The following is a 9668-nucleotide window of genomic DNA, read 5'->3' on the forward strand; positions in this document are numbered from 1 at the left end:
CAGAGCTTGCAGCCTAACTGAAGGTCCTGGGAGAGCAGCAGTGTTAAGGAGTTTCTCAGTGATTTCAAACCCCCCCCAGCTCTCAAGTAAGTGCATTTTCCACCTTGCTGCTTTAGCATCACACACATCCTCAGACCTTGTGGGATACCAGCAGTCTGGGGGAGAAAATGAGAAGCAAACCCTCTTCTGCCATAGTTGTACTACGGCATTGGTGAATGGCTGAACTGTGGTTTCATCACGTAAAACACTTCTGGAAGTGCTGTCACCACACTCTTTGCTCCATGTTCTTCCAAAGGGGAAGACGAGCTGGTTTTGGGGTACATGCTAACCGCAGTGGCTGGCATGCTGTGCCTTGCGTCCTGGCCTGCTTATCAGGAAACTGTTTGCTTAGACTGTATGCAAACATGAGGGGAGGGAGGATAGAGGGAGACCCCTCTTCCAGGCCTGGGCATTAGCAGCAAATCCCCAGAATTAAACATGCCTGTGTGGGCTCTGTTAGCTGAGAGTGATGGAGATGAAAACACCTCTGCTAAAGGGAGAAATACCCTTCCCGATGAGTGGGTCCCCCTCCTACAGCTATGCCATGCTGTCGTTATTGCTGGGCTTTCATCTTCTCAGGCTTTGATTCTCCAACCTCGAGAAGTTTAGTTTGTGTGGGTCTGGGGGTGGCAGCATCATCCAAACTCATCCAGTCCTTCTCTCTCCAGGACACACGGAGCAGTTTAACCCATCTTGAAGGCAGGCAGGAGATGGGTCTACACAGGAACGTGATCACACAGCACTTAAACAACAACCCCCAGGGCTCTGCAGCAGCAGTAAGTGCATGGTTTGACCTGCTGCAGGGTTTGCTTCGTGAGGTCAGCTGCTACCAGAAAGCAGGCACTGGTTACACTTGCTAGCTATGTGCTTACTTGCCTCCTGGAAGAGGTTCTGAAGGGAAAACTGCTGCTTCTCCCATCTGGAGTCTGCTGGAGATGGTTACCCTGGTCTAAGGTGTAAGAGGCTCTCTTGGAAATGCTCTGTGGGTTTTCAAAGGTTTAAGAGTTTTTCTAGATACAGAAATATTGAGAACAGGAGTGGAGGCAGTGCCTCAGCCTTCCTCACCATGCCACTGACAGCAGGAGGTTATGGGCTGGTGCGAAGCTGACTTCAAGACTGACCTCAATTATTTCTATGCCAAAAAAGAGCAGATTAATAGTGGAGTAGTGATCCAAACGCATCCTGCCCACACAACCAAACTCCTGTCCATACTGATGCAGCACTCTCTGGTCACGGGCAGGGTCTAGTGGTCCCAAGCCCCGTACAGCCTCCTGCAGCCCCACAGCTCCTGTGCACCCAGACAACTGCTGGTTGTGAACATGAGGACAGCACAGCTTGCTCCTCCATCCTCTACCTTGAATTTGGGACTTAAGGGATTTGCACTTCCACCACTCTCCTAATCAAGACTTGAAACAGGCCCTACACAACTAAGCTGTTGGCTAAGGTGGAGAGAGAGAACGGCTTTTTTCCAGCTGGCTGCTTCCGGCTGAGCCAATTCTCCCTGCCCGACCCCTGTTTGCTCTCCTGGCACAAGCAGCTTTGCTCACCCTATGGAAGTGCTCCAGGAGGCAAAGCAGGAGGACTTGGCCTCAGGACTGAGTGGGGAGGGAGGTGTTGGGAAACCAGCCTCTCCATTGCAGTCACTCCTGAGTAATTAGGCAATGCAGGCACCCTCCTGTAACGGAGCAGGAGTCGAATTCCTCTCCATCCTCCATGGGCCTGTTTCTGCTCTACTCCAGCCTCATCAGATGCCAAACCCTGAGGTCAGGCTAGCAGGGGGTTGACAGATAACGTTGCTGTGTGCATGTGGGTGTCTGCATTTCAGTGATGACTGAGAGCTTAATTACTCTTCTAGGTCAGCTTCTCCACTTCCAAAATGGTTTGAAGGGGGCTGAGCTTCCTGCTCATTTCCTGATGGCCGCGGTCGGGTTCATGGCCTTGCCAGCTCCTGGATACCTGGAGTGCAGCCACTGCTTGCTTTGTAGCTGAAGAGGAGTGTGGGGGGACTATACGGAGGTTGGGGGCTGCACCCCTGAGCTCTGTTGTTTAGGAGGCTCTCGGGGGTCCTTCTGCAGGCTTGGGGTGATGGGGAGGCTGCTGGCTGCTCCAGCACTTCAAGACTTGCAGATGAAGCTGTGATTAGGCACTCTATGTGTGTGTGTGTCTGTGTCTCTCTTCTGTGGTTTTCTTTAATTACAATCTCGGAGGTAATTTCTGACGCATCATTAACAGTTCTGAGTAAACAAGGGGAATTCTCCGAATTATTCGCCATGAGCACAAAGGGAAATTGGCTTTCATCGTCTCCCTTTTCAGCCAAGGAAGAAGCTGATCTACAGGAGGCACTGGGAAGGAAGGGAGCATTGGGCTGCCCTCAGATGCCTTGAGTCAACTTGAGACGGAGCAGCAACCACTCCAGTTTATCCAGCTGACTGCAGGGCCAGCTCTGCCTGCAGCACTTTGTCCCTACCACTGACCTTAGTGCCTAGGACTCATTGCAGCTGTGACTGTAAATGCAAAGTGCCTCTTGCCTATGCTAGCTTTGGGTGCTGCTTTTGGGTATTCAGCTCCTGTTTCCTGCTGGGTGAATCGGTACCCATACTGCTCAGGATACAGGACAGACCAAAAGCATCCTCAGGGCTGTGTCTCATCATGGAAGGTGCCTCCCTGGTCCTTGGCTGTTGGGGTTAAAGGCAATGCCTGAGAACAGCGTGGAGTTGGGAAAGGAAGGAATAAGCACTGATATGGAGGGACTTGAGGCCTGGGAAGCTAGATTTGGTCCAAAGCAAGAACCGGGAGGGATGCTGATGCACCCTGTGAGAGCAGCAAATATGCCTGGGGTGTGAAGAGGTGACTGGAGAGGACCTCTTTTGTTGGGCACCCAAGATAGGGGGAGAGGCTTTGTTTGAGGGGCGGCACGTGAAGCTCAGACAAGGCAGTTGCACCCATTGGAGCATCCCCACCTCTCCCACCCCAGGTACCGTGTTGTCAGCCGCTTCACCTGCATCCCAGCATAGTGGCAAAGCGTGCACAGTGGCAAGGGAGGGAGCGCAGGTTCTTTATATTCACGCCGCAGCGCTGCCAGCCATGACTCTGTTATCTGCCATGCATGAATATTACTTGAATACGGAGTTTGTCGTGACTATTCTTCCGTGTGAAACAAGGGATTTGCTGCGGGATGGGAGCCCTCCCTCCGGCTGTCAGTCAGGAGGGGTTTCCTTTTCCTGTCTCACTGGAAGCCGCGGCCCCAGCAAGGTGAGACAGTGGACACTTTTTCTCTTGTTAATATCCATGTCTAATCTCCTCTCAGAGGGGCCCTTTGTCCTAGACTGTAGCCAAGATGAGTAATTCAGGGATAGATGAGACGCTATAATTGGTTTGTGACAAATTAAAGCGTTTTTCCTTGGGAGCTAAGAGCAGGACTGTGGTCTGGAGCTGTCAGCGTCACAGGGGAGGGCGATGTTTCGGAGTGAGCGCATTGCAAATTGGCTCCAGATACGCCTTGGAGTCTGAAATTAAACTCCAGCTGGTGCCTCTTCTCAGTTGGGGTTTTGTTTTAGGGGGGGACACAAAGGGAACATGTGCAGGGAAGGGACAGCCTGATCGATACAGAGAACGTGACTTCTTTTTGCATCATGCAATGAGCTGGGGGCCAGGGCGAGCCCATGGTGGGGATGCTGGGGAGCATCCAGAGGTGTGATGGAGTGAGCAAGCCAAGAGCTTTGCCTTCTTTTTCTCCATGCTGCTCTCAATTGTTCCTCTACCACATTCCAGGCAGGAAGCACCATGATGGGAAGTTGCAACTCACATCTCTTCCCTTGGTTGTGAGTAGATGCCAGATACAGAACCTCCTCAGGAGCTGCAGGCTGGTCCTTGTCCTGTCATACTTGTTTTCCTGGGCTAAGGAGAGTCCTTCACCTCCACTTGGAAAGCAGGGGACCAGCTAAAAGTCAGGAACACACAGGAAATCAGGACAGACACCTTTGGTGTTTGTGAGCTGGTTTAGAGCAAAGGGATGGAGGTGGAAGGAAAACAACTTCCTGATGCAACTGCTTGGCACTGCTTAATGGAGAATGCTGCAGCAGGAGCATCTCCACCTTGTGATGAAGGTGGATGGAGAATGAAGGAGTGCATAAAGAGCAGACTTAGAAAGGATGTGGGTCTATAAAGAGGGTTTAAAAGAGGCAAGAGGAGTCACCATGTGGGCTTGTTTGTGTGTAAATGGTGGTAGGGGAAACTCTGAGCTGGGAAGAGTGGACAAAGTCTGCAGGACAGGGGTGTTGGGGCTGGTTCAATATAGGAATGGGTCAGATGAGTGGAAACAAGGCCTTTAACTGTTTCCCCTAAGATTTTGTATCTGATACCAAAGAAAAAGGGGGCCCAAGGAAGGGGTTCCATGAGTTTTCAATGGGTTGTACCTGAAAGCAATGGAGATGGTTTGGAAAAGAGACTTGGGAAACACAAAGAAACAGGGAAAGCACAAAGGCTGTCAGCAAGGAGTTCTGACCCTGAAGGTGTTGGGTGAGGAAGGGAGGAGGAGATCTGGGCATCTCCTAGATATGAAGAGCATAACTAGCAGGCCACGGTGGCACGGTAGTGATGGGCAGCTGGAGGATGCGGAAGGAAAGATCACAGGATCTAGTTTAGCAATGGAAAGTGCACAGATGCAGCAAATCCTGACCGGCAGGATCAGATGGTGAGCTGTGACTGGTGTCACTGGCATTAAGACGTTAGCTAATCCGGTTTAAGGGGATAAGCCCAGGAAAAACTGTGGAGACCTAAATTGGAGCTTGTCAGTCTCCTGTGCAAAGCAGAAATGTGGAGGAGGAGGAGGACGATTTGCTGAAAGGGGCCCTGGATTGTTGGTCGGAAGCAGAGTGTTGCTGGAAGAGGGCTGTGAAGATGAAGGGTCAGGAGGTTCCGGTGGGAAGGAATGGCACGGGATAGAGAAACCATTCACTGTGGCAAAGAGAGACCATGGAATAGCTCCTTGAGGGGTGGCCAGGGCAGAAGATGATCTAGGGGGTATGGGAGGGGCATGCATAGGAGAAATCAGGGCAAACCTCCTTAAACAGAGATGCCTGAAGATGTGGCTTCATGCAGTGAAGGGTGTGCTGTATTTCAGCATTCACACTCAGTTTTACCATCTTCCCTTGCTGTAAGTGTGATGTTGCAATGGAATGGCAAAAGGATGGATTAAGTTCAGTGGTCTTGCTGGTGAGGGTAAAATAAATACTTAGCTGCATGATTTTTATCAGTATTGCTGGATATATTTCCAAAAGGAGTCAGGGAGGCACCAAGGGCTTGTGACTGGAAATTACAAGGTCTGGAAGAAATCACTGGTCTAGTTTCACTCCATACATAGCTTCCCCTGCCACAGTTTGTCCAGGAGCCTTCTGGGCTGCTCAGTCTGTCTTTTAATAGCTGACCTATAGCCCATCCTACTGGTGAAACTGGGAAGGTAGCAGCAAATCTACAGAAACCCCGTGATCATGGTCTGGGAAGCTTATACGATGCATATCAAAGCCAGTGTGTGAATTGCGTAAGTGTGGTGTAGGTCTGGTACTGAAGTGATAAGAGTCATATCAAGGGAATAACTTAATTAACTGGTCTTGATCAAAGAATTATATGAATTCAATAGCCCAGTTTTGAGCACTAAATGAAGTTTAGAGACACTGTACTTGACGCAATTATCAATTTTCCTGTCCGAGGAGCTTTGAAGTGGCATTAAGAAGGGACAGTCTGTTGTTCTGTTTAGGACAGCTTCCTCCCTCCCTCCAGTGATCAGGAGGCAGAGGGGCTCCCTCTTCTTTTCAAGTGCTCATTTGAAATGGTCTGAAGCATAATAAACAGTGGATGCCAAGGGGAACGGTATCTCGGCTTTCACAAGTTAATTGTTTCAGATGATGTAAATCAGGAACAAAGAGCTGTCCTTTCCATGTCAGCCAGACAAGAAAGTCCTTAATTTCCCTATAGCTTTCATTTTGCTTGGGAATTTGGGGGGTCCTAGACCTTTGTCCCTCTGGTACATCTGCCTGGCTGCATGCTACTCAAACAATATGATGGGTATGAGAGCAAGATAGGAGTTAGGCTGTAGAAATGTAGAAATGGAAGTCTTTAAAATACCAAATGCCATGTGTGTTTATCCAATTTGGATGTATCCGTATGTACCACAGTGTTGGTGTCTATCCCACAAGTTGGGTTTCTTTGGGCCGGAGGGAGAGGGAAGTGTTTGACTGGCATGAACCGGAGTGGACAGACTCAAATGGTTTGTCCAGCTGAGTGAGCATCATCCTCTTGGTGGGCTCCTCAGCTGCTGGTACTTCACATCCAGCTGGTGTCCTGGAGACTCACCCTTCTGCTTCAGTAGAGTCAATACAGGAGATAGTTCCATACAGGAGATAGTTCCATTCTCTGCTGTTGCCTTGGAAGACCTCAATGAGGTCTTCCAGAGGGGCAGGCCAATGCGTTTGCATATGCCTCCTGGAAAAGCACACCTAAACCTCATTCATTCATCAGTGACAGTGATAGGACTAAAGCCCTACTGCTTCCAGCTGCTGTTACCTACCTACAGACTTCCCCACTTTTCTCCATCCCCTGGGCACCGTGTCCTTCCCACCCATGATACCTCCTTCCCAAGGCAAGGAGAACGGAACAGTTGTATCAGACAGATATGGTGTGAGGCTGCTGTGACAAGCTGAGAAGCCCCAGAAAAGCCTTTGGGAAGTTGAGGATTAATTCAATTTCCTTATGACTCCAGGCCTTCCTGCCACAGAGCACAGATGGACTTTGATTTTGCTCTCTGAAATGAGGTGGTTCCTTCTCCTGGGCAGAAAGAGGGAATGGTTTCCAAAGACAGCAAGCCCAAGGTCCATTCACTTGGATCTTCCCCAGAAGATGGAGGTGGGATGCTTCACTGTCGAAGCCACCGCACTGGTTTCTCTCTAGGAGATGGAAGCTGGGTGCTGGTAGCTGGGAGGCAAGGCTGCAGCTGGCCATGCTGGCTCTGAGCAGTGAGGGCAATTAGAGATCAGAAGAGCTGGGGTGGCTTCTTCACATTTCCTTGCTGCTGTTCTGGAGGTGATAATATAATTCATATCAGAAGAGTTAGTGGGCTGAAAATGAATTGGAGAAATCAATCCAGAGGGTATAAATGAATTAGCATGTAAATGAGGACACTTGCTCTACATAGTTTAATATTGCCTGCAGCTGTAAATAATTCCAGGGATGGAATCAAAGCAGCAAACAACTTCATTTTGGTGCTCCTCCTCCGTCCGAGAACACCTGCAGCTACGATCGACGCACCCTTGCTGAATCACTGCATTGCAAGGAAATTAAAGGAGGTGAGATGTATATACAGTTCTTATTATTATTTCCCTGATTGGCCATTATTTACGAGGCTGTTCCTTGGTTTTTGGCACCAAGTCACTGTTTGTGCACGCACACGGCAGTCCGAGCAGCAGGGAAGGGGTGGCGGGTACCAGCCTGTCGTGAGCTCATGCAGCGTATCATGAGCTATCCTGGTCACCCTAGTGGTGGGTTTATATATATGTGAAATAGCAATTTCTCACCAAGACCTGCAGCATGAAGGGCCTTGATCGGGGTGAAGGATTTACCCCTCCTGGGGTGTCTAAAGGTGGGTGCTTGGAGAATAGGAACCAGCCAGGAGGAGCGGCTGGTTAGATAAAGAGGTGCTTGGAGCTATCTGGAGAGATGGCTTTGCCAGGAGAGATGGAAAACTGTTTGCACCAGGTGCATGGTGGGACTTTGCTGTGTACAGTCTGGAAAACTGGAAATGATGCAGAGACAGGTCATCAGAGTGGGGAGGGTGTTGGGAAACCCCTCCATGAGAGGTGACTAAAACAAGCACAGCTTGTTTAGCCTAACACAATGAAGGCTGAGAGGAGATGTGATTGCCCAGGCAGATAAACACAAGGGAAGCAAAGGAGCTAGTTAAGCTAAAGGCCAATGTTGATACCAGGACGTGCAGGTACAAGCTACTTGTGAATAGATTTCAGAGGGAAATGAGACAGAAGTGTCTGAGCACCAGAGCAGAGGCTATGGATGAGTGCTGGAGAGTCCACGCAACCAGGCTGCTCTTGCACTGGCGTTTGACTGTAAAATAGGATTAGGGGAGCAGGTCCCTCAAGATCAAGCAACTGGGTTTTGTGATCTGGGAAGTCCTGCCTGTTGCCAAAAGCCCCTTTAATATTCTGGCAGGGGAAGGATGCAGATCTGAAGAGGACATATGTCTCGTCAAGTGACTCCAAGAGCAGTTGTTGAGAGCTTTTGGATGGTGCTGATGACAGGAGGTTAAAGATGATCCTCAACAGTCTTTTATCAGTGCTTCCCTCTTGGTTTTGACACTGATGGATCACTGAGTTCCCTCTTTCATCAGGTTGGAGTTTCAGGTTCTACACTAACTAGATCTCCCAGGTGGACTGGAAACACTGATTAAGATGGATAGAGTGAAAGCAAGTCCATTAAATTGTTAATAAAGAATATTACACACATACCTTAATCTGCAGCTAGCCTGACACTTTATAAAAGTACATTAGGATATAATCCAATTGAAGCCACAATATCGAGAACATCTTATCTCATCACAAATTGAAATTATATCATATTCCTCATTTCTTAAATTAAAAAGCTAAAACCTTTTAGTTTGCTCTCATATGCTTGTGTAAAACTTAATCAGTGGTTTTAACAACATTATTTTTCAATATGGGCCATTTCTGCTCTCATTTATTTACAAGAGAGAACTTCCTGGTAGGAGAAGTGATTCAATTTGCAGGAGGATACATCAAGCACTTAAGGATTTTCTAGGGATTGATTGATTATTTATCGTGTTATCTTGCCTGGAGACGTCTGATACGCCTGTGCTTTTGCTATCTCTCATTCCACCTAATGCTCTTCCTTTGAGTCTTGCTCTCCTCCAGTGCTAAGGGCTCTCTTCCCATGTGCATGCGTCTGCACAGGCGTGATGGAGGAAAAAGGGGTCAGGGAAGGCAAGGCTGAGGCTTTCTACATTGGTATGAAGATGCTGGACTGGGCAGATAGGAGAGATTCGTTTCACTGGAAGATAGCATAGAGGTAAGAGAGGTTAAAGGGTGGTTTGAAATTCGGGTGGGTTTTAACCGCAGGCTGCTGCACTGCTCGGATGTAGATCTCCAAGTGCATCAAACATGTCCTTCCTCAAGAGGAAGGAATTGTGGCCATCAGCCCTGGCTGGGAGCTGGTCACCTTGGGCTACTCTTCCCAGGGTAGCTTTAAACACCTTCAGGTTGCCCAGTGAAGCTTCCTGGTGCTTCCATGGGACAATGCTTCCTGATCAGCTAAGCTGTCACAGTGATCCACAGCCAATGGCTTGTCTAAGGCTCTTTGTAAAACCAACATTGTCCCTATATTTGTGATGAATCTGGTGAGTGTAAAACCAACATTGTCCCTATATTTGTGATGAATCTGGTGACCCAACAAGGCAAGGTTTGGGGTATGGAGAAGAAGGGGCCAATTCTTGATGCTTAAAGGAAGCCACTCCGGTAGTAATAGCCTCGCAGGGTGAGGGATGCGAACTGTCTCCCACTGCCTTTCTGCAGCAGAAGGACTCGTTAGCAATGGCAAGTCTTCCATGA

Source organism: Psittacula echo (genome assembly GCF_963264785.1).
Source record: "Psittacula echo genome assembly, chromosome: 5".
Taxonomy (NCBI): domain Eukaryota; kingdom Metazoa; phylum Chordata; class Aves; order Psittaciformes; family Psittacidae; genus Psittacula; species Psittacula echo.